Source organism: Pan troglodytes, chromosome 9 (genome assembly GCF_028858775.2).
Source record: "Pan troglodytes isolate AG18354 chromosome 9, NHGRI_mPanTro3-v2.0_pri, whole genome shotgun sequence".
NCBI classification, from domain to species: Eukaryota; Metazoa; Chordata; class Mammalia; order Primates; family Hominidae; genus Pan; species Pan troglodytes.
In genome coordinates this window covers 131,914,414-131,939,649 of record NC_072407.2, presented here as the reverse complement: position 1 = coordinate 131,939,649, position 25,236 = coordinate 131,914,414, and the positions used below count along the sequence as shown (strand labels likewise).

Here is a 25,236-nt window from a genome sequence, read left to right as displayed (position 1 = left end):
TCTTCCTGTTCTTCTCTTTTGAGTCAGGGTCTCGCTGTGTTGCCCAGACTGGAGTGTAGTGGTACAATCTCTGTTCACTGCAACCCCACCTCCCAGGCTTAAGTGATTCTTGTGCCTCAGCCTCCTGAGTAGCTGGTATTACAGGTGTGTGCCCCCAGGCCCGGCTAATATTTGTATTTTAAGTAGAGATGGGGTTTTCCCATGTTGGCCAGGCTGGTCTTGAACTCCTGACCTGAAGTGATCTGCCTGCCTTTGCCTCCCAAATTGTTGGGATTATAGATGTGATCCACCACGCCTGGCCTTTGGACCCAATTTCTATTATACTGATGAAATATCTCCTTATTAAAAATCTCTAATATCATAAAATTTGGGTTTCTGCTTAAGGCTTTCTCATATTAATTGAATTTTACTCTAAAATTTAATTATCTGATGTGCTATGAAATATGAATTCCTGCTAAAGTCTTTCCTAAATCCAAGGTATTCATAAGGTTTTAATGAGTATGAATTCTTTGGTGTCAAATGTGGCATGACTTCTGTTTGAGATATTTCATTAGTTTTTTTTTGTTTGTATTGGTTCTCTTATGTAGAGCATTGGCTAAAAATGGACAGAAGACTTTACCACACATTTTACATTCATACTTACGGGTTCTTACATGTACAATAAGCAGTATGATGACAGAGAAAACTTCTGCACCCTTAGTACAGGGTGTCTCCCTCGCCATGAATATTGTAATATTTAATGATGGATAGCTTCTGCCCGAAGATTGTTGCACTTTCATTATCTTTACAGGGCGCCCCTCAGATCTGAATTTCCTTTTCTTCTCTTTTTATTTTTTGAGACAGGGTGTCACTCTGTCACCCAGGCTGGAGTGCAGTGGCGCGATTACGGCTCACTGCAGTCTCCGCCTCCCCAGGCTCCGGTGATCGTTTTTATATTTTATTTTTAGTAGAGACCTCAGTTTTTATATTTTATATTTTATTTTTAGTAGAGACGGGGTTTCGCCATGTTGCCCAGGCTGGTCTTGAACTCCTGTGCTCAAGTGATCCACCCACTTTGGCCTCTCAAAGTGCAGGGATTACAGGCGTGAGCCACCACGCCTGGCCTCAAATCTGGATTTTCTCATGCCCAGTGGAATTTGATTTGCCACTGAGTGCTTTTTCACCTTCCCTACTTGCGTAGAGTTTATCTCCAGTATGACCTCTCTGGTATGAAGTTTGACTTCTGAATAAAAGCTTTTTCATACCTACTACATTCATAAGATTTCTTTTTTATATGGATTATTGACGAATAATGAAGTTTTCCTTTTGGCTGAAGATTTTCCACATTTCTTACATTCATAGAGTTCTCATTATTTACAGTGTGAATGTTCTGATCTTTAATGAAGTATTTCTTCTAGCTAAGACACTTCCACATCGATTCCATTCTGGGCTTTCTTTCCTGGATGAATTTTTCTCATTCTCTGTGAGATGTGATTTGCGACTGAAGGCTTTCCCACCTTCCTTACGTGCATAGGAAGGACAGTCTCTCCAGCATGTCTTCTTTGGTGTCTAATGAGACTTGACATTTTAATAGCAGCTTTTCCACATTTATCATTGTTATATGATTTCCTCCCTGTATGGTTTTCCTTTTCTCTTTCTCTTTCTTTCTCTCCCTTTCTTTCTTTTTCTTTCCTTCCTTCTTCTTTCTTTCTCTCTCTCTTTCTCCCTTTCTTCTCCTTCTTCTTCTTTTTTTCTTTTCTTTTTTTTTTGAAATGAGGTCTCACTCTGTTATCCAGGCTGAAGTGCAGTGGCACAATCATGGCTCACTGCACTCTCAAACCTTCTGGGCTCAGATGATCCTCCCACCTCAGCCTCACAAGTATCTAGTACTACAGGCATGCGCCACCACGCCAGGCTACTTTTTTCTTTCTCTCTCTTTCTTTTCTTTTCTTTCTTTCTTTTTTTCTTTTTAAATAGAGACGGGGTTTCACCATATTGCCCAGGCTGCTCTCAAACTCCTGGGCTCAAGTGATCCACTTCGGCCTCCCAAAGTGCTGGGATTAACAGGTGTGAGTCACTGTGCCACCTGGCCCCAGCTAGTTTTTCATTCAAATCTTAAAAACAAAAACACCCAAAACTGTTGCTATCTTATAAATACTCATCATCCCAGCTATCCACATTCAGATAATTCCTCACTCTCTCCCCTTCTCCCCGACAACCCCAAACAATCTTGTACCACATAATTTCTTACTTAATAATGTTAAATTAGTTTCCCATGGCTGTCATAACAAAGTATCACAAACAGGTAGCTTAAAACCTTAGAGATGTATTCTCTCTTGGCTCTGGAGGCTAGAGGTCTGAAATCAAGGTGCCTGCCCTGTTCCCTCTGAAGCCTCTAGGAAAGAACCCTTCCCATCTCCTTCCAGCTTCTGGAGGTTGCCGGCAGCCTTCAGCATTCCTTGGCTGGTGGACACGTCACTCTCTGTTGCTGTTTTTAGCCTTCCTATTCCCTCCCCTGTGGATCTATGTCTTTGTTTTCTCGTCTTAAAAGAACACTAGTTATAGGTTTTTAGGGCCTACTTTATCCAGTATAAGCTCATCTTAATTAATTATATCTGCAAAGGCCCTATTTTCTTTTCTTTTTTTTTTTTTTTTTTTGAGAGGGAGTCTCACTCTGTCACCGAGGCTGGAGTGCAGTGGCGCGACCTTGGCTCACTGCAAACTCTGCTTCCCAGGTTCAAGCGATTCTCCTGCCTTGGCCTCCTAAGTAGCTGGGACTACAGGTGCGCACCACCACACCTGGCTAATTTTTTGGTATTTTTAGTAGAGACATCTTGGCCAGGCTGGTCTCGAACTCCTGACCTCAGGTGATCCATTTGCCTTGGCCTCCCAAAGTGCTGGGATTACAGGCATGAGCCACCATGCATGGCCCCTATTTTCAAATAAGGTCACATTTATAGGTTCTAGATATGAATGTTGGGGACACTATTCAACCCAAGACAAATGTCAAACACCCAGTTATACTCTTGGTCAAGCACACCCGGACCCTTATCTTAGTCTGTTTTGTGCTGCTATCACAGAATATCTGAGACTGGATAATTTATAATAAACAGAAATTTACAGCTCGTGGAGGCTGAGAAGTCCAAGATCATGAGGCTGGCGTCTGGTGGGGGCCTTCCTGCTGCATTATCCCATGGCAGAAGGGCAAAGAAAGCACAAGAGAGAGCAAGAGACTGAACTTGAAACCTCAAGCCCTTTTATAATTGCCATTAATCCATTCATGAGGGTGGAACCCTCCTGGCCTAAACACCTCTCATTAGGCCCCACCTCACAATGCAATTGCATTGGGGATTAAGTTTCCAGTGTATGCTTTTTGGGGGACACATGCAAACCAGAACAACCTTCTTTGGCTTCTTCCCAAACCACCTGTACCTAGGCTTGAAGCTCTGAATAACTCTGGCTGGGTCACAAACTCCTTGATTCTTTGTCTGCAGCCTACCGAGTTCTCACATCAGACCTTCACTTCTGTCATCTCCTTTCTTCATGGTGCAGAGACCTGAAGACAAATGGCTGACCTTTCTTGGTTTTGTTTTCACTACTATCTTGTTTTATTATTTTGACCTCAGAGAAAAGTTGCAAAAGTTAATACAAAAATTCCCATATACCTATCACAGAGGATCCCCATATGTTAACATTTTAGCAATGTTTGGTTTTTCATTTTCTCTCTTTGCATTTGTGTGTGTATATATATATTTTTTCTTTTTTTGAACTGTTTGAGTGTAAATTGCAGATCTATTTCCCCCTTACTCAGTGTGTTTTTCCTAAAAGCATGGACATATTTCTATAAATTCATAATACAATGATCATAATCAGGAAATTAACATTTATACATTATCACAGTATCATCTAATCCACAGACCTTACTCCAACGTGACCAGTTAGTTGATCTACTAACATTCTTTATATCTATAAGAAATGCTTTTTACTGATCTAGGATCAAATCCAGGGCATATACTTCATTTAGGACTTTTTTTTTCTGGGACAGGGTCTTGCTCTGTCACCCAGGCTGGAGTGGTGTAAACATGGCTCACTGCAGCCTCCAACTCCCAGACACAAGTGATTCTCCCACCTCAGCCTCCCAAGTAGCTAGGACTACAGGTACATGCCACCACACCTGGCTAATTTTAAATTTCTTTGTAGAGACAGGGTCTCACCATGTTGCCCAGGCTGGTCTCCAACTCCTGGTCTCAAGCTATCCTCCTGCCTCAGCCTCCCAAAGTGTTGGGATTATAGGCATGAGCCACCATGCCTGGCCTAGTTCTGTCTTTTTATTCTCCTTTAATCTGGAACAGTTTTTCAGGCTTTCTTTGCTTTTCATGACATACTTTTTTTTTTTTTTCCTTTTTGAGACGGGGTCTCACTTTGTCATCTGGGCTTCAGTGCAGTGGTGTGATCATAGCTCACTGCAGCACATTAGTTGTTTTCGTTGGCCTATCTTATCTGCTATATGTTGGCAACAGATGTGACTCTTCACCTCTTATGCTTTCTTCAGGCGACTCCCAGTAAACTTCCTAGCTCTCCCTTGAAGCTACTATTTTCAAAGTTACCAGCGATTTCCACCTCTGTTTCCAGATCCACAGGTTAACTGTCATTACCATCAGCTCTAAGCAACATTTGCTGCAGCTGGCCACTACATCCTTCTTGAAACACTGTCTTCCCTTGGCTTCTCAGACACCATCCTCTCCAGGTTCTCCTCTTGTGTTATTTCCTTCTCAGCCTTTTGGATGGCTGCCTTCCTATCATCCACCTCTAAATTCAGCAGCTCCCATGAGCTCAGTCCTGGATACACTTGTCTTCTCTATATACACACTCTCTCTCATCTAATCCTAATTAGATGACCACACCTAATTCTATGTATTTAGACATAATGTATAATCTGATGAACTGTATTCCTATAATTATATTTCCAGCCCTGATCTCTCTTTTGGATTCCAGCTGCCTACGTGGGGTGTCTAGTTGGATTTTCCAAAAGATATTTCCAATTCAACATGGCTACAATACAACTCTTGATTTTCTAACCATTTATCTCCCAGTGTTCCTAATCTCAGTTAAGGCATCAACATCCATTGGCCACTCAGTTTTCAACCTTAGAAGTCATTCTCGGTCACTCCTTTGTCACCAGGAGCAACTTACACTCTGTTCCATATCTTATTCATTTGCAAGTTCTGTGGCTTCACCTACAAAATATATCTGGTGTCCATACACTTCTCCCCATTTAAGCTACTTCTATTTTAGTTAAGATGGGCCATCGTTTCTTATTCAGAGCATATTGGCACAGACTCATTGTCTCTTGCCCTCTCCCCAAACAAAATAAGCACCCTAGAGCAGCCAGTTATTTTGAAAGACAAAACTGTGCTACTCCCTTACTTAAAACCTCCAACTAGTTTAAGTTGCACTTTTTTCTTTCTTTTTTTTTTTAAATTACCACACTTAGTCAATGCTCCTATTAAGTTGCACTTTCTATAATAATTCCAATACCATAGCCTTCAAAGCCTTATGTGGTCTGTCCCAGACCTATTTCCCCAAGTTTTCTTGTATCACTGTATCCTTGTATCACTACACTCTTTCTTGTATCACTCTGTCCTGTGTTCCAATAACTCTGGCCTTCTTACTGTTTCTCAAGTGTGTTAGACTGAAAGCTCAGTCAAGGCATGGATTTTTGTGTTGTTTTTCCTTTTGTCTATAGTGTTAATTGACGAATCACAGAGCATCTAAGACAGTGCCTGGCATTTGGGAAGCATTCAATGAATATCTATTCAATAGAAGAATATGTGCATGCCATACTAATTTTTTTGTTGTTCACCTCATGGTCTTTACTTTTGCCATTCACTTAGATTGGAATGTTCTCCAAGATCTTAACATGGCTGGCTTTTTTTTTTTTCCCCCATAACTCAAGGCTCAGCTCAAATGTTAATGTCTTAGAGAAAACTTCTTTGGCACCCTATTTAAACTGCCAGTGTTCTCTGCCTTTGCATTTTCCTGGTTTACTTTGTAGCACTTATCATGACCTGGAGTTATTTATTTTCTTCTTGTTACCTACACTAGAATAAAGCTGCATGAGAGCAGGGCCTTTTTTGGTTGCTGTTGTTCCCTATTCTATCTTTATTGTTTAGAAAAGTGAATGGCACACAGTACATATTCAATAAATACTTCTTGTACACCCCAGTGAGTGAATTTTACAGTGTAAACTTTAAAAATCATTTAAAAATCCACATAAAAAGCAAATTCCTGAGGTTCACTCCAGACCCTCTGAATAAAAACTCTGTGGGGAGGAATCTCCCTGCACATATTTATGTACTTAGAAGTTTTAGAACATTTCTCTAAAGCCATGAGAGTAACTCAGGCTCTCCAGTTTGAATAGCCCCATTCCCCATGGTGCGTTCTCTTTTGGGTTCTGTGGTGTTGTTTCTGGTCAGTGGACCTCAGTTGGGACCATCTCAGTTCATCAGCAAGGGTGTAATGATGTTAAATCTAAAAGTGAGCCGTTCTTACTGAGGCCAGGGGTATGTGGAGTGGCAGCTTTTGCAAGGACACAGAAGGACCTGTCCAACCTGCGGCATTGTTCATCTACTCATAACACTAAAAGGGAGCATTCAAGGGACTCTCTTAGCCAATATGATCTTTCCTTAGGCAACTGACTTCCATGTCTGTGTTGCCAGAGTAGGGCTACTAGTGTCTCTCACTAGCTATGTTAAGGTCGGCCTCATCTAAGTCCAGTGCCACCTGTACAGTGGTTTAAGGAAGAACAAGACACGGCCTAGACGTGAAGTTGTTTACAAAGCAGTTAACTGTCTGAAGTTTCTTCTTGTTGTTGTTTTATTTTTTAAAGACAGAGACTTGCTCTATCACTCAGGTTGTAGTGCAGTGGCACGATCACAGCTCACTGCAGCCTTGACTTCCTGGGCTCAAGCAACCCTCCTGCACAGCCTGCCGGTAACTGGAACCACAGATGTGTACTGCCATGCCTGGCTAATCTTTTTGTTTTTTGTACAGAGTCTCACTATGTTGCCCAGGCTGGTCTCGAACGCCTGTGCTCAAGCGATCCACCCGCCTCGGCCTCCCAAAATTCTGGGATTACAGGCGTGAGCCACCGCACCCTGTCACGAAGTTTAAAAAAAAAAAAAAAAAGCTCTCTTTTCTTTCCACGTTGTTTCCAGCTATTTAAAGAAACAAAATGGTAGACTAGACGCAGTGGCTCACATCTGTAATCCCAGCAATTTGGAAGGCCAAGGCGGGAGAATCACTTGACGTTAGAGTTTGAGACCAGCCTGGCCAACATGGGGAAACCCCATCTCTACCGAAAATACAAAAATTAGCCGGGCGTGGTGGTGCATGCCTGTAATCTCAGCTACTAGGGAGGCTGAGGCAGGAGAATCGCTTGAACCCGGGAGGCAGAGGTTGCAGTGAGCCCAGATCTCACCACTGCACTCCAGCCTGGGCGACAGAGCGAGACTCCGTATCAAAAAACAAAACAAAAAACAGTAAAGAGAATACTACTGAGTTAATTTTACAGTTTTTCCCGCTGTGGGTGTTTTTTATTCTCGTCTTTTGCTTAGCTGTCCTGTCTCCCTCTTTTTCTCAGTTAGGCAATAGTTTAGGATTTTTGTAGGTTATATTGTCAGTACTTCTCATTTAAGTTCCAGACAGTGTGCTAAGCAAAGCACTTTACTCGGTAAAGTAAGAGCTCACTTAATCTTTAAAATAACATAGCAAGATAGATATCACGAACATAGCAAGGTAGATATCACCGAAGGGAAAACCGCTCCCTGAAGGTCCGAAGGTCCAAGGTCTCTCTGCCATCTAGCTGCCCTGCGTATTGCCTGCCAGTGGGTAGTTGGAGCTGGCTATCTCTCCAAAGCTGGGCTCTTGGCTGCCCTTTGTGAAGGCAATTTTAAGGGACAGCAGGATGTGGAAGCCTGCGGTTAAGGAGTGAGCTGAGTCATTGGGTAACCAGTGTTGAATAATGTTTCTCAATGTTTGAAATGACACTTCCTTTCCAGATTGGTAGAGGAGAAAAAAGAGGCGCAGTGAAAGCGCTCTCAAGGTGCGGTGGGTCAGGGTGATAGGCGGCGCCTGGCCGCTCCCTGGGGGTCCTGAGGGCGGGAGCCCGGCGGGAGTTCGGTTTTCGCCGGCGCTCCACGGCCAGGCCACTTCGGAGGCAATCTGTGGCGGGGCGGGCGGACGCGAGGGCCGCCTCACCCCCGCGCGTCTTCCGGGACCCCGGGCCCTCGGGCGCGCGGGAGGCGGGCTTAGCACGGGCGCAGGCTGCCCTCGGCGCACGAGAGACCCAGGCACAGCTGGAAGCTTCCTCCCCGTCAGCACGCGGGCCGCAGCGGGGGCTTGACCCCAATGCGAAGACTCGGGTTTTCTGATTGGCTGAGAGTAGAAACGCAGGCGAGCGCCGCCTGAGACCCGCTCTGCGATTGGGTTTTACACGAACAGCAGAGCACGAAATAAAGAGGCCTTCAGTCATTGGGCCATTGTGTGAATCTCCTTTTGGCTTCTCTGCAGACTGAATAAGTGTCTCAGGATCTTCGTCATGACTCCTAAATCTGGGCCTGTCAGTTCGCCCCAGCGTTTCTCGTCTCTAGGCACGGCATGGGGCTTACAGAGTTTAACCAATCATATAACGTCGAGATCAGGTTGCCAGGCAGATTATGCTAATAAGACCCCGCCTTTTATGCTGCTCCCACTCTGCGGCGGGAAGAACCACCTGGAGGTGGCGGGGGGGGTTGATTTCTATCACCCCTAGGGAGAGAGGATCGGGGACCCGCTGATCTTCCAGCTCCCCTCACCCAACGTCGTGTAAGTACCTAAAGGATTAAGGGAACCAGATAAGCCAGGGTCCAGACTACCCCATAGACTGGGAGGGTGTTTCGTCTTTGCTTAGTCCCACCCAAAATGGCGCCCAGCTCTTTCCGCGTCTCAGAGCCCGGCCGGGGCCAACCGACCGCGGACCCGGGTGGGGGGGGAATTGATGGTGGTGGTGGGGGGGAGAAATCCCGGCGGCACCGCCCGATGGTACAGTCCAGCCGGGGCTGGGACGAGGCACCTCACTCGGGGTGGGGGGTCAAACCATCTGCACCTTCCAAGGGGAAAAGGGCAAGGCCCCCTCCAGCAGGCCCTCCTGGCGCCGCGTTCAGCGCCGGCTTCGGCGTCTCCTCGCCCCTGCCTTCGCCGCGCGCAGCCTCCCCCTGCGACCCCCGAGTGGCTCGCACGCTCCGCCGGCCGCGCGCACCTCTCCTCCCCTGCCCGCGTTGGTTGGGCCGGGACGGCGGTTGGGCGGCCTGCGCGCTCCGGCGGCGGCGGTTGCGCGGGCGCTCCGGGCGCGGCGGGCAGGTCTCCGCCGGCCGAGAGCCGAGCACCGGGGGCCGGGCGCCGGGCTGGGGGTGGCAGTGCGGGCAGGGCTCCGGGGCTGGCCGGTTGCGGGCGCGTGGGGCGGAGGGTCCTGTTCGATGGGGCGCCCAGCTTTGTCTGCGGAGGCCGCGCCGCCCACCTGCCATCGACGGCTGGGCCCCCGGCCTGCCTTTCCAAGCTAGCGTCCGGGACCGGGGCGGGGGGCCCGCCCGCAGGGGTGTGGGGTGGCTCCTGCGGATCTGTCCCGTGGCACCGCGTCGGGGCTGGCCGGGCGGAGGCGGAGGCGGAGGCCGAGGCCGGGGTCGCGGCCCTGCCCCAGTCCGCCTGCACCCAGGGTGCAGCGCAGAGGCAGGGCGAGGCCGGTCGGCGCTCGGGAGAGGGCTGATGGTGTGCACCTCTCCAGCCCCTCGCCAGCTTTTGTTAAGCAGGTTTAACCCTGCAGCTAGGTGTTGATACTCTACTAAGTAAAATGGGATATTCACCGTCTGCCCTCCAGCCACGCGAACGCAGCGCTGTTGAATTTGTGTGCGCGCCTTTAGCCTTGCTTGGTGGATGAGTTGGATTTTAGTGCATTTTCAATCAATGTGCGTGTACACTTAAGCACAAGGAGAGGTGGCTTTGTGCTGTCATCGAGGATTAGATGTGTGATGAGACCCACCCAGCTGTGCCCTGTGCCCTAATTCTGCTGCTTTGCCTGTTGAAACCTTGCCTGTCTCGTCACCCCAAATTCTCTAAACTCAGCAGTACTTAACCTTTATTAAAAACAGCAGAATCACTCATGACTGTTTTGTGGCCTCTTTTTCTGACCTGTTCTCTTTGTTTCTATCACTCCTCCATCGCTGTAAGGCAAGAAGGTGTATTATTACATTGTATTTTTTTTGTATCTTCCTACCATTCCAGCATCACAATAGCTTCCACTTTGATGAGCAGTACTTATTTGTTGTTCTGGAATAGAGAAAACAAGATTTTTTTTTTTTTAAATTAGGATTGGTTGGGGGCAAAGCAGCGTTTAAACAGTGTTTATTCAGTATGGGGTATTTAGAAAGGAACTTTGCTAGGTTTATTTAGGAGACAGGGTCTCTGGTTGCCCAGGCTAGAGTGCAGTGGCGCGATCTTGGCTCACTGCCGACTCGACCTCCCGGGCTCAAGGGATCCTCCTGCTTCAGCCTCCCTAGTAGCTGGGACTACAGGCGTGCACCACCACGCCTGGCTAATTTTTCTACTTTTTGTAGAAACGGGGTTTCATCATTTTGCCCAGGATGGTTACGAACTGCTGAGCTCAAGCAGTCCTACCGCCGCAGCATCCCTAAGTGCTGGGATTGCAGGCGTGAGCCCCCGCGCTCGGCCTTTAGGTTTACTTTTACAATAAATTGAGGTGAAGTTGACACAGAATGAACCATTTTAAAGTGAACAGGGACGTTTAGTGAAAGGATTACATTTTTGTTTGTTTTGGATCAAGACAAATGTCTTGTGCCTTCTACCCCGTAAGCTCCCACTCTGCTATGCTGTTCCTCGTTTTGCAAGGCAAAATTGTTTTGCTTTTTCAAAGAATTCATTTTTAGTTTTTCTAATATTTTGTAGCATGCGCCACCACATATTAATCATATATTGTATGTCAATGTAATTGAGTATATATTTTAGAAAAAGCAAGGTTCCTGTCTTCAAGGGCTCTGAATGGTTTTTACTTAGAGGTTATGGAGGTATAAAGGATAGCACAACTCAATATAATCCCAAATTGATTGGCACTACCTAAGTTTCTGCTTGCCTGTTTTGTTTTTCCTTCTAGTTTTAAGAATAATGCGTGATCATTGGAGAAAACATAAAATTTAAGCCGGGCGCTGTGGCTCATGCCTGTAATCCCAGCACTTTGGGAGGCGAGGCGGGCAGATCACCTGAGGTCAGGAGTTCGAGACTAGCCTGGCCAACATGGTGAAAGCCTGTCTCTACTAAAAGTACAAAAATTGGACGGACATGATGGCAGGCGCCTGTAATCCCAACTACTCGGGAGGCTGAGGCAGGAGAATCACTTGAACCCGGGAGGCAGAGTTTACAGTGAGCTGAGATCGGGCCATTGCACTCCAGCCTGGGCAACAAGAGCGAAACTCCGTCTCAAAAAAAAAAAAAAAAAAAAAAAAAAAATTTAGAAGCGAGTGAAAAAAAACAAAACCCATAATTACCCAGAGATAATCTTTGCTGATACTTTGGTGTATTTCAAGTTGGTTTTGTGTGTGTATAAAATATTTGTACAAACGACATAATCTTGGTTTAATATCTAGTTTTTAAAACAAAACGTAAATAGGTGTCTAAAGACTTTGCTGATGATTGGGCACTTTCATTACTTCCATTATTTGAAGGGGGCATCATGAAGTCCGCCGAACTAAAAGAATTATAATATTTTGATTTCTTGTAACTTTTTAAAAGCGTAATCTAATTGATAGGGATAGGCTTCTGGATAACAAACATAATTCATCAAAGGGCTGAGAACTACTGAGCTATAATTTTGGTTTCCTCAATTTTTCATTTTAAGCACTGGTAAACACCTGGTAACCGCGTAATTATATCTGGTAAAAAGAAACTGTTAAACATCCTGTTGTTGCAGTGTTTGAGTTGTTCAGTTTGTTTTAAACTTGAACACTGATGTACTTTGACCTATTGCCACTAAAATACATAGTCTTCTCCCATCACATCCCACCCCAGATAGTGTAGCCACACCCAGTCCAGCAATTTGTTTTTCACAAGCAGAATTTATTGTCTACCATTTTAACTTATTATAGGTACTTTAATAGATTAATGAAGGAGAATTCGATCTGGTGTCTAGAAAGAGCCAAAAAGAAATGTTTGCTACAACCAAATCTTTGGAGAATGATCCCACTCAAATTCTCCTGGGGGATAGGTAGAGGCAGGAGGGTGAGAGGGGAACTTTTCGTGACTTATTTTGGCCCTCATTGGTGACACTTATCTCTTCGCTGTTCTAGCATTAAACTGTTCACGTGGTTTAGTTGAATCGCTGCTTAGGAATATCTGGCCTCTTTTCTTTTTTATTCTTAATGTTATAACACAGCCGGGTGTGGTGGCTCACACCTGTAATCCCAGTACTCTGGGAGGCCAAGGCAGGCAGATTGCTTGAGTCCAGGAGTTCGAGAACAGTCTGGCCAACATAGCAAAACTCTGCCTCTACTAAAAACAAAAAAGTTAGCCAGGTGTGGTGCCCCACAGCTGTAATCTCAGCTACTCAGGAGGATGAGGTGGGAGAATCACCTGAGCCCCGGAAGTCGCGGCTGCAGTGAGCTGAGATCACGCCACTGCACTCCAGCCTGGGCAAGCAGAGTGAGACCCTGTCTCCAAAAAAAAAAAAAAAAAAGTTATTACACCATTTCAAGACTTGTGTGGAGCACTCTGGACATGTCTGTCCACCTTCCAAAATTTTTCTGTGCCTTTCCATTGACCATCCTTGTGTAGATTTTAAATTTGTGTTGTAGAAAGCACCTGAAGGTAGATTCTTCTTCTGCAACTTGAAATAGTTTAGGGAATGGGGAGCGGGTGAGGAAGTGGAGTGGAAAGAGGGAAGGTATGGGTAACCCTAAGTATAGTTACAGCAAGACTAGTTAAAATGTGGTGAAAACAATTATAAAATCAATAGTGCACAATAGTTTTAGAACCTTATATAGATTGCTAAAAGGTTACTGTCTGCTAACATAGTCTGTAGTTTGCTATTCATTTTTTAGTTAAACTCTCATTTATTGCAAACAGGAGAATATTGGAGTCAAATGCTCCTCCTCCTCCCTTTTTTTTTAACCCATGTCCTTCACTTTCACTGATGGTAAAGTTGTACTCCACAGCTTCTTTCCTGCTGTGATTTCTAGAAATCAGATCCCTTAGACCTGTGCTGTCCTGTCCAGTAGCCACCTGTGGTTTTGAGCACTTGAAATGTGGCTAGTGCTGTGAAGTGTGAAATACATACACTCAGATTTTGAGATTTAGTAGAAAAAAATAATATCTTTCAATTTATAAAATATTTATTAAATGTTGAAATGACAATATGTTGAATAGACTGGGTAAAATGCAATATACTATTATAATTAATTTCACCTGTTTCTACTTTTAAACTATGTATACTAGAACATTTTAAATTATGTATGTGGCTTGCATATTTCTTTGAACAATGCAGCCTTAGTCAGCTAGGGGTAGGGTGTTCCCAGGTGGCATTAAGATGTAATATTTTTTGGTTTCTATAATTTGAATGAAGATACTGCTAATATGTAGATGTCTGTTTTTTTAGTGCTTATGATAGCTCTCACAAAAGCATGATTATTATTTTGAAGAATATCTTAATCTCAAAACCACTTCCAGATAATTGAGTTAACTGTTACTGAATTAATGTATTCAGTGGATCATTTGAACTTAAAATAATAAAATGACATAGGTAAGCACATAATCCATTAAAAAAAGTTGAGCTAAGCATAATCAGCTAAATTTTCCCAAACTTGGTCTGTTACTTAATACATTGATTTTTAGAATTTACCATTTTTCAAATGTTTAAGAGAAACCTGAAATTGAGAACATTGAACTTACATTTTTTTCTCCTGTGATTTAGAAAAAGACCACAATACTTTGATTCTAAAGGTGGAAGGAACCGTTTGGACCAGCTCGTGAAAGAACTGTCTTTTTTTTTTTCTTTTCTGTTTTTTTGAGAAAGGCCCTCATTCTGTCACCCATGCAGGAATGCGGTGGCACCATGATAGCTCACTGCAGCCTTGACCTCCCAGGCTCAAGTGATCCTCCCACCTCGGCCTCCCAAGTAGCTGGCAGTACAGGTGTGTACCACCATGCCTGGCTAATTTTTGTATTTTTTGTAGAGACAGAGTCTTGCCACGTTGCCCAGGCTGGTCTGGAACTCCTGTGGCTCAAGCGATCCACCCATCTCTGCCTCCCAAAGTGCTGGGATTACAGGTGTGAGCCACTGCACCCAGTCGGGAGAACTGTCCTTTTAAACACAGTTGGAGAAACATAACCTACACGTAAAATCCATATTTTTTTTACTTCCACGTTTGCAACCGTTGACAGTTTTGCCCTAAGCTGCCTTTATTGATGCCTTTCCTTTTACTGCCCTGTGTGGAGGTTTGATATGGTATAGTATTCACAGCGTTGCCTCAGGGGCAAAGAGGTTCACTGCTGTGCTCAGCTTGCTGGTTGTGATCTTGGGCAAGTTAGTTCTGTAAGCCTTGGTTTTCTTATCAAATCTTTCAACTCGTTTCTTAATTATTACTAGGGATAATAACAGTAATCAACCTCATAGATTCCAAGTGAGGATGCCTGTTTAATCACTCACCACAATTGTATAAATGGCTCAATAACAAAGCACACAGTTGTAAATGGTTCAAAAATTGTGTGTTATCTCTTTTGGAACCGCCACTTCAGTCAAACTGGTCTTCCCACTGTTCCTTAAATATTCGGGATTTTCTCTCTGTGCTGTCACACCTTCGTTTCCCAAGTGGAATCTTTCTTCCTCTCTGCTCTCCTTCCCCTCCTCTCCTAGTTCTGCCCGCCAGAATCCTATCCATCCTTCTTGAGCAGTGGCTGGAAAACTTTTTAAAGGACCAGGTAGTAAATGTTGTTGGCTTTGTGGGCCATATGGTCTCTGTCAAAACGGTTCCCCTCTGCCGTGGAGTGTGAGAGCGTGGCTGTGTTCCAACAAACTATTTCGGACCTTGGAATTTCAATTAATATAACTTTCCTGTGTCAGGAAATATTCTTCTTTTGAGTCTTTTCAAATATTTTAAAATGTAACAACCATTCTTAGCTCACAGGCTACACAAAAACAGGTGTCTGCCGCCTGCGGGCTGTGGCTCGCCATCCCCTGCACCAGAGCAAGCTGAACCCACACCGCCCTGGTTGAAGTGTCAAGACCACCTCATTTGAGAGTAATCCTTTTTGTCTCTGAAGGTCCTGCAGGATTTTGTACTGCTTTATAACAGTAACATTCAGTGCTTACGTTGTATTGTACTCCAATTATTTGTGCTTATTTCTTGCTTCCCAAACAGATTCTAAATTTCTGGAAGCTACAGGTGATTTTTAGCCCCCTCACGTAGAATGCAGTATAAATGAGTGCCTTTTACTTACTGGATTCTAAAATGTTTTGAGGGATAAGTGAGTGAATTAAAATACTTGAAGTTGTTTGTAAAGTTTTCCTCCCTTTTTTTTCTTTTTCTTTTCTTTTCTTTTGTTTTTGAGACAGAGTCCCGCTCTGTTGCCCAGGCTGGAGTGCAGTGGCATGATCTCAGCTCACGGCAACCTCCGCCTCCTGGGTTCAAGTGATTCTCCTGCCTCAGCCTCCCAAGTAGCTGGGATTACAGGAGCCCGCCAACACACCCGGCTAATTTTTGTATTTTTAGTACAGACGGGGTTTCATCGTGTTGGCCAGGCTGATCTTGAACTCCTGACCTCAGGTGATTGGCCTGCCTCGGCCTCCCAAAGTGCTGGAGTTAAAGGCATGCGCTACGGCCCCTGCCCCTCTCCCCCGCCTTTTTTTTTTTTTTTTTCAAGATTCTTATTTTTGTGTGCAAATTCTACCATTTTCTTAGAATTGCTTGAAGATTTTGAGGCCAATTTATTGGGGGTTATTTTCAGTCTTTCCACAAACCATGATTACAGGCAGTCTTAATAGAATGTTCTTCTAGTAGGGACTAGCTATCATTCCTTTAACTAATTATTGCTCTTTGTTTGACTTTTTAACTGTCCTCTCCGAGACACTTGTTTACGTTTAGTCCTCAACACAGAATATTGACAGAACCGTGTCCAATTTTGCAAAGGAGAGAAAGTAGGTAGAGGGTCAGGGAATTATGCAAGTATGGGAGAGGGGTCAGAGCGCATGGGAGAAAAGGGTCTGTATCCTCAGCCCCAGGCAGGGGATGTATATTAATAAGGTTTCAGTCTCTTCCATCATGTATTCATCTTCTCCTTCATTCTTTTTCTCTTGAAGTTGATGAATTGAAAATTATTCTGGACTGTGTAAGTACTTTATCACTGGATAAATATAAGGACCCATGAATGGTAATATTTGGACACCACTTTATGTGACATGCAAGTTCTCTCAAGTACTTTAGTACTGTGGAAGTGTGAGATATTACATTACTACAAAACAGTAATTCTGGAATTAAAATGAAATTATGTCATAGTAATTGGACTTTGATGAACTTTGTTTCATTTATACATTTTAAGAAAGTTTATGTTGGCCGGGCGTGGTGGCTCACGCCTGTAATCCCAGCACTTTGGGAGGCCGAGGCAGGCGGATCACGAGGTCAGGAGATCAAGACAATCCTGGCTAACGCGGTGAAGCCCTGTCTCTACTAAAAATACAAAAAAAATTAGCTGGGCCTGGTGGTGGGCGCCTGTAGTCCCAGCTACTTGGGAGAATGAGGCAGGAGAGTGGCATGAACCCAGGAGGCGGAGATTGCAGTGAGCCGAGATTGTGCCACTGTACTCCAGCCTGGGCGTCAGAGCAAGGCTCTGTCTCAAAAAAAAGAAAAAGAAAGAAAAAAAGAAATTTTATGTTAACTTTTTAATATTTTTTAATTTTTTAAGAGACAGTGTCTCACTGTGTTGCCAAGGCTGGTCTCTAACTCCTGGGTTCAAGCCATCCTCCTGTCTCAGCCAACCGAGTAGCTGGGGTTACAGGTGCAAACCACCACCATCAGTTTCGTTTCTTTTTTTTTTTTTTTTGAGGCGGAGTTGCGCTGTGTCACCTAGGCTGGAGTGCAGTGGTGCGATCTCGGCTCACTGCAACCTCTGCCTTCTGGGTTCAAGCAATTCTCCCTGCCCCAGCCTCCTGAGTAGCTGGGATTACAGGCACCCACCACCATGCCTGGCTAATTTTTGTACTTTTTTTTAGTAGAGATGGAGTTTTGTCATGTTGGCCAGGCTGGTCTCGAACTCCTGACCTCAGGTCTCAAGACCAGGCTGGTCTCGAACTCCTGACCACCCGACTCGGCCTCACAAAGTGCTGGGATTACAGGTGTAAGCCACTGCACCCAGCCCCAGTTTATTTTCATACTTATATATACTTATCCCAAGCTCTAGGTATCTCACCAAAAACTTATACATCATTTACAAAATATATTTTTTCAGATTCATGGTTTTAAATGGTTATAAACTATAACAGATATAGAAAATTCTAAAACTTTATTGAGTGGCTTTAAATAAAACCTAAATAAATGAAGAGCACAGTGGCTCAAGGAGTGGAAGATTCAATATTGTAAATGTGTCAATTTTCTGGAAACTGATTTATAGATCTAATGTAATCCCACATTTAAAAAAATTAGACAAGCTGATTCTAAAACATTTGCCAAGGCCCAAGAAAAGGCAAAACAGTTTGAAAAAGAAAAGTTAGGAAAACCTCTACTAGAGATCAAGAAGAGTTATAATAATTAAGATAGTGTTGGGCCAGGCACGGTGGCTCACGCCTGTAATCCCAGCACTTTGGGAGGCCGAGGCGGGTGGATCACGAGGTCAGGAGATCAAGACCATCCTGGCTAACATGGTGAAACCCTGTCTCTACTAAAAATACAAAAAATTAGCCAGGTGTGGTGGCGGGTGCCTGTAGTTCCAGCTACTCGGGAGGCTGAGGCAGGAGAATGGTGTGAACCCAGGAGGCAGAGCTTGCAGTGATCCGAGATCGCACCACTGCACTCCAGCCTGGGCGACACAACAAGATTCCATCTCAAAAAAAAAGATAGTGTAATATTGGCACTGGGTAGGCTAATAATGATGGACCAATAGAACACCATATGGAGTCCAGAAACAGTATCATGCATAGCCAGACACTTGATTTATGACCTGGAGGCATGGCAGAAAGGCAGGCAAAACAGTAACACTTTTAGAATTAATATAGGAAGATACTCATGACCTCAGTATAGAGAAACATTTCTTAAACAAGATGCTACAGCCACTAATAGAATAATGGGCAAAAGTCTTGAACAGCCACTTCAGAAAAGGAGAAATCCAAATGTCTAATAAACATGAAAAGGTGTTCAACCATGTTAATGAAGGAAATGCAAATTTCAGCCACAGTGCCAGAACACTGTATACCTAAATTAAAGTTGGACGTTGAACAGTAGGGACTTTCATAGATGGCTGGTACAGATATAAATTCATATGACTACCTTGGAAAACAGTATTATCAAGAAAGTCCAAAACATGCATACTCTAATGCCCAGCAGTTCCAATATTAGAGAAATGCATGTGCCTGAGAGAACTAGAAAAAGTATTTGGAGTAGTTTATTTTCATAATACTGATTCAATTACTATTTCAGGACTGCTGTGTTGTGTTCTGAACACACAGGTAGCTTTGTTTCTAGAACAATGGTGAATAAATGTTATTTATATTTTCCTTCTGTGCTGAATGTTCATATAGTCCATCCAATGTCTTCTTCAATTCCTAAAATAATGCTGGAAACAGAATAGGCATTTAATAAGTATTCTTGTGTTTTAAAAAATTATTTGAATTTTTACAACGGGAGCCCTTCATCACAGCTTTGTAGTTACTTCAACTCTGGCTGTTGAGTAATTTGCTCAGTTAAATCTGTTTGTGGGTGTAGTGAATTACAACCTCCTCTGGTTCCCTCGAGATCAAGTCTAACCTGGTGATTGCGTCATCTAGTGGGAGAGCACGGCTACAACAGCAGGTGGAAACCATGCTCGGGTCCTGGCCACTTTGCCTAGGATGAAAGCTGTTGTGGCAAAGAGGGGAAAGAGCTTCAAGCTTTGTAGTAAAAGGAATCTGGGCTTAAATTCCGCTTATCAGCACTGTGACCTTGGAGAATTAATCATTCTTGGTTGTGGTGAGGGTTAATTGAGATCGGGTATTTAAAGGACATCTGACAGTGCCTGGCACAGGATAAGTGCTCCATAAATGCCTGTAGCTATAATTATTACTGTTCCACTAGCTGTTTACTTAAGTAACATTGAATTTCCACAGAATGCATTTCGAATCAGGTGGACTATGATTATACTGATTTTTAAAATAAAGAGCTGCATCTGTTAAAGGATTCTATTTTTGTGGTCTTTAATTCCTTCAGGGAATTTGCAAATGAAGCTAACATGTTGTAGGTACACCTGAGTGAAATGGTCTGGTTAAGCGTTTACAAAGAATAGTTATGGCTAAGACTTCTAAACAGGAATGCTTCTATTTTGTGTCTCCTGTGGAAGAAAATGCTAATCACATAGTTTTTATTTTTGTATTTTTATTTTTTTTGAGACAGAGTCTTACTCTGTCACCCAGGCTGGAGTGCAGTGGTGTGATTTTGGCTCGCCGCAACCTCTGCCTCCTGGGTTCAAGCGATTCTCTGATACTCCTGTCTCAGCTCCCCGAGTAGCTGCGATTACAGGCACCCGCCACCAGGCCGGTTACTTTTTTTTTTTTTTTTTTTGAGATGGAGTCTCGCTTTGTCACCAGGCTGGAGTGCAGTGGTGCGATACCGGATCACTGCAACCTCCTCCTCCCAGGTTCAAGCTATTCTCCTGCCTCAGCCTCCCGAGTAGCTGGGATTGCAGGCGCGTGCCACCACGCCCAGCTAATTTTTGTATTTTTAGCAGAGATGGGGTTTCACCATGTTGGCCAGGATGGTCTCGAACTCCTGACCTCAGGTGATCCACCCCTCTCGGACTCCCAAAGTGCTAGGACTACAGGTGCCCGCCATCATGTCCAGCTAATTTTTGTATTTTTAGTAGAGACAGGGTTTCACCATGTTGGCCAGGCTGGTCTGGAACTCCTGACCTCAGGTGATCTGCCCACCTGGGCCTCCCAAAGTGCTGGGATTACAGGTGTGAGCCACTGCGCCCAGCTGCTAATCACATAGTTTTAAAATTTTGTCAATTTGAAGTTGAACTTTACATATTTTCTGGTGAAATACATCAGTTAAGAGAGAACCCAAGCCTGCAGTTAAGAGTGATCTATTCCCAAAACAATTGTTTAATAATGAAAATGTATTAAAATATCTTTTAATTGAGAATAAGTCTTTTCTGGATGAGACACTTTCATGATCTAAAACAGCCTATGGTCCTCACAATTTAAAAAATTATTAACATTTGCATTATACTCTATACTATTGAGCTACATTGTAACAGACATTATCCCACTTTATGTTAGCAGTGAGCCTGTGATTTGCTTGCCTTCAAATTCTTTTTCCACTTCAAGAAATGCCTCAGCTAATGGAAGGTACCTTTGAATCCTAGACCAGTGAACATAGTGCTACGGTGGTGGTTTTATTAAGATGGAGGAGGTTGAAATTTGGTAGCTTGTAGGTCTTCATTATATGCCAGTGAGACAGAGTTTTTATGAAGACAATAAAATGTCAGTATGTTGTCTATCTGAGCTCACTGTCTTTAATAAAATACTTATTTTTCTACCATCTGTGTTTCATATTTAAAGGTATGAGAAATTGAAAATGAAAAAAAAGTGAGGAAAAAGTGAGGACCCGGGCATAGTGGCTCATGCCTATAAATCCCAGCACTTTGGGGGGCCGAAGTTGGAGGATCACTTTGAGGCCGGGAGTTAGAGACCAGCCTAGGCAACATAGCTAGACCTCCGTCTCTACAAAATAATGATAATAAAAACAGGTGAGGACCACATTAACGTGTTTATAGGGAGTGTGAATTGGATAATTGGATATAAAGGGAATTACTTCAAACCAGTATGGTATCAATTTGCTTTTTTTTTTTTTTTTTCTTTGGAGACAGAGTCTCACTTTGTCGCCCAGGCTGGAGTGCAGTGGTACCATCTCTGCTCACTGCAACTTCTACCTCCCAGGTTCAAGTGATTCTTATGCCTCACCCTCCTGAATAGCTGGGATTACAGGTATGCGCCACCACGCCCGGCTAATTTTTGGAATTTTTTTTGTTTTTTTTGTGGCGGAGTCTCACTCTGTCTCCCAGGCTGGAGTGCAGTGGCTCGATCTCAGCTCACTGCAAGCTCCGCCTCCTGGGTTCATGCCGTTCTCCTGCCTCAGCCTCCCGAGTAGCTGGGACTACAGGCACCCGCCACCCATGCCTGGCTAATTTTTTGTATTTTTAGTAGAGACGGAGTTTCACCATGTTAGCCAGGATGGTCTTGATCTCCTGACCTTGTGATCCACCTGCCTCGGCCTCCCAAAGTACTGGGATTACAGGTGTGAGCCACCACGCCCCATGCCTGGCCAGTTTTTGGAATTTTTAATAGAGATGGGGTTTCGCCATATTGCTGAGGCTGGTCTCGAACTCCTGATGTCAGGTGATCCACCTGCTTAGCCTTTCAAGGTGCTGGGATTACAGGCATGAGCCACCATGCCCGGCCTGAGTTTTCTTCTTAATCTTGTGTCTGAGGCATGGTTCAGTCTATTTGAACTAAAGACTGTATGTTTCAGGAGTCGTAGAGTGAACGAGTAGTTACACTGTTTTATATTACATATTGTAGTGTTAAATTATGAAAATTATGCTCTAGAATGATTTTCCTCTAAGCAATTTTAATAAGTTAAAAAGTTTTCCCTAGTTAAAACATTTTAAAGCACATGGGTTTATTGAGGAAACAGCTTACTACTTAAGATTGTGCCTCTATACATTAACCAGGAGTTTATCCTAACAACTTGGGTTTGTGATTTGTTGAGTCATAGGTATCACCCAGAACCATCTGGAAGGAAAGCTTTTCAGGCCACATAAGACCCACCTGAAAGTCTCCTACTTAATTACTGCACTGGCTAATTCAATAAAAGAGCTTGAGATATGGGGGCTAAATAGTGTTGGGTGTATGGGTGAAACAGGGTTTTACATTGTATCTGTATCCCCCACCAGCTGTCTTGTGACTGAATACTGCTGTTCAGAAGGGAGCTGGAGGATGTGTGCTTGAAGCTTTCTAAATTCATTATTCATAGCTGAGAAACAAGCATGCTCAATGACTTTTTTTTTCCCTCCCAGAGGCAGGATCTTGCTGTTGGCCAGGTTAGAGTGCAGTGGCATGATCACCGCTCACTGCAACCTCGAACTCCTGGGCTTAAAGCCATCATCCCCCCTCAGCCTCCTAAAGTGCTGGGATTACAGAGTGAGCCACTGTGCTGGCCTGGAATTTGTCTTTCACCTAGCTTTCTATGTTACTCTGGTGCAACCAGTTCATGAAGTGTGGGAACTGTAGACCAATTGAATAAAGTTTAAATTCTTCTACTTTCCCTGTGGTCTTTTATAGCCCCATCCTTACTACTGTTTGAGGCTTGTCTCTCTCATAGTTACTGGTCCCTAAGCATGCCCTCAGTTTCTCTTGCCTCTGGATATTTCTAGAAAGTTTGCATTGACTTGGCCGGGCGTGCTGGCTCACGCCTGTAATCCCAGCACTTTGGGAGTCCAAGGCGGGCGGATCACGAGGTCAGGAGATCGAGGCCATCCTGGCTAACACAGTGAAACCCCGTCTCTGCTAATACAAAAAATTAGCTGGGTGTGGTGGCAGGCGCCTGTAGTTCCAGCTACTCGGGAGGCTGAGGCAGGAGAATGGCGTGAACCTGGGAGGCAGAGCTTGCAGTGAGCCAAGATTGCGCCACTGCACTCCAGCCCAGGCAACAGAGCGAGATTCCGTCTCAAAAAAAAAAGTTTGCATTGACTTAACATCTCCTCTTTTTTTTTTTTTCTAAGAACAGCTTTACTGAAATAAAATTTACATACCATACAATTCACTTATTTAAGATGCATATGGTTCAGCCAAGTGCGGTGATTTATGGCTGTAATCCCAGCACTTTGGGAGGCCGAGGCAGGTGAATCGCTTGAGCCCAGGAGTTCGAGACCAGCCTGGGCAACATGGCGAAACCCCGTCTCTACCCACAATATAAAAATTGCCAGTCTCATAACCCGGTCTCAAATAAATAAATAGATAAAAATTTAAAACTAAAATGTACAATTCAATGGCTTTAATACATTCAAAGAGTTGTGCAGCTGTCACTGTCACCACAATCAATTTTAGAACATTTTTATAACCTCCAAAAGAATTCCTGAACCATTTAGCTGTCACCACTAATTTTTCTATCTCCTCCTAAGGCCTAGGCAACCACTGTTTATTTTTTGTGTCTATTAATTTGCTTATTCTGCAAATTAATATTTCATATAATATTTTACATAAATGGAATCGTTCAATGTGTATTTCTTTGTGACTAGCTTCTTTCACTTAGCATAATGTTTTCAGGGTTCATCCATGTTGTATGTAGCATGTACCAGTTCTTCATTCCTTTTTTTTTTGACGGAGTTTCACTCTTTCGCCCAGGCCAGACTGCAGTGGCGCTATCTCGGCTCACTGCAAGCTCCACCTCCCGGGTTCAGGCCATTCTCCTGCCTCAGTCTCCCGAGTAGCTGGAACTACAGGCACCCGCCACCACACCCAGTTAATTTTTTGTGTTTTTTGGTAGAGACGAGGTTTCACCGTGTTAGCCAGGATGGTCTTGATCTCCTGACCTCGTGATCCGCCTGCCTTGGCCTCCCAAAGGGCTGGGATTACAGGCGTGAGCCACCGCACCCGGCGTCTTCATTCCTTTTTATGGTCAAATAATATTCCATTATATGGATATACCATATTTTCTTCATTTATCAGTTGATGAGTATTTGGATCATTTCCATTTTTTAGCTATTATGAATAATGCCACTGTGAGCATTCATGTACAAGTCTTTTAGGGACATATGCTTTTATTTCTCTTGGGTTTATTACACCTTGATGAGGAATTGCTGAGTCATTTGGTGTGTCTATGTTTAGTCTTCTGTGGAATTGCCGGGCTGTTTTCCATATTGGCAGCAGTGTTTTACATTCTCACCAGTAGTGTATGAGGGTTCCAGTTTCTCCTCATCCTTACCCACAGTGGTTATTATCTGTTGCCATATCAGAATTTTGAATGAAATTGAAAAGATGAAAATGCACTACAAAAATAAGCATAATAGAAACCAGAGTATCATTAATAAAGGCAGTTTTGTGTGGTTTGTTGACATGGCATGAAAGCTGTTGCCTTTATTGTTTGAAGCTCTCCAAACAATAAAGGATATAGATCAATATTTTGCTGAAATTGAGGCCAATAAAAGTATTATTCTGAAGCTACAATATGCTGTAATTTTTCTTAGCTGGACAAACCTTCCCTATTAGTGGAGAGTTTATAATCTGTGTGATTTGAATTTCAGGTATATTTTGACTACACAATAGCAGACAAGAACTTGAGGTGCTTATTTTCATTTGGCTATTCTCATTCCTTTTAACCCTGGGAATGAACATGAATTGATAGGGAGAATTAGTAAGTATATATTAATAAATACAAAAACCACAACAATGAGCACTGTTGAGTGTTCCTATGGGCCAGGTGTGGGTTTTCATTTGCACAGTGTACTTCATTTATTTCATAGTTCTACCTTAGGGAATTGGAACTATTGGTCCTGCTGTAACCATGTTATAGATGAAGTCTTGATGCCTTGAAAAGTAACTTCCCTCACCTGGGTCATGGAGCTGGAGCTGGCAGTTGAGGAGTCTCAATCCAGGCCCCCGACCCCAGAGATCTGTTGCCCTCCACGCAAAGTCATGCAGCAGGCTTGGTGCAGTGGCTCACGCACTTTGGGAGACCTAGGCAGGTGGATCGCTTGAGCCCAGGAGTTCGAGACCAGCCTGGCCAACATGGCAAAATCCCGTTTCTACTAAAAATACAAAAAAATTAGCCGGCCATGGTGCTGCACGCCTGTGGTCCCAGCTACTCGTGTTTCTGAGGTTCAATTGCTTGAACCTGGGAGGCAGAGGTTGAAAGTGAGCCAAGATTGTGTCACTGCACTCCAGCCTGGGCGACAGAGTGAGATCCTGTCTCGAAA

General features: G+C 43.9%; 1 protein-coding gene and 1 pseudogene across 3 annotated transcripts in view; one reads left to right on the top strand and one right to left on the bottom strand.

Moving 5' to 3' along the window:
- Window positions 1-8,010: 8,010 nt before the first annotated feature.
- Window positions 8,011-8,514, bottom strand: LOC104001376 (putative uncharacterized protein encoded by LINC00167; annotated as a pseudogene).
- The window catches only part of PRDM10 (PR/SET domain 10), a 103,444-nt gene continuing 86,705 nt past the window's right edge, over window positions 8,498-25,236 (top strand). For 2 of the 3 annotated variants that reach the window (XM_016922284.4, XM_016922282.4), the window contains exon 1: window positions 8,498-8,844. The gene's annotated coding sequence lies outside the window, so the exon portion shown is untranslated. The remainder of the gene's footprint in view (window positions 8,845-25,236) is intronic. The other variant, XM_054662855.2, reaches the window with a different exon arrangement.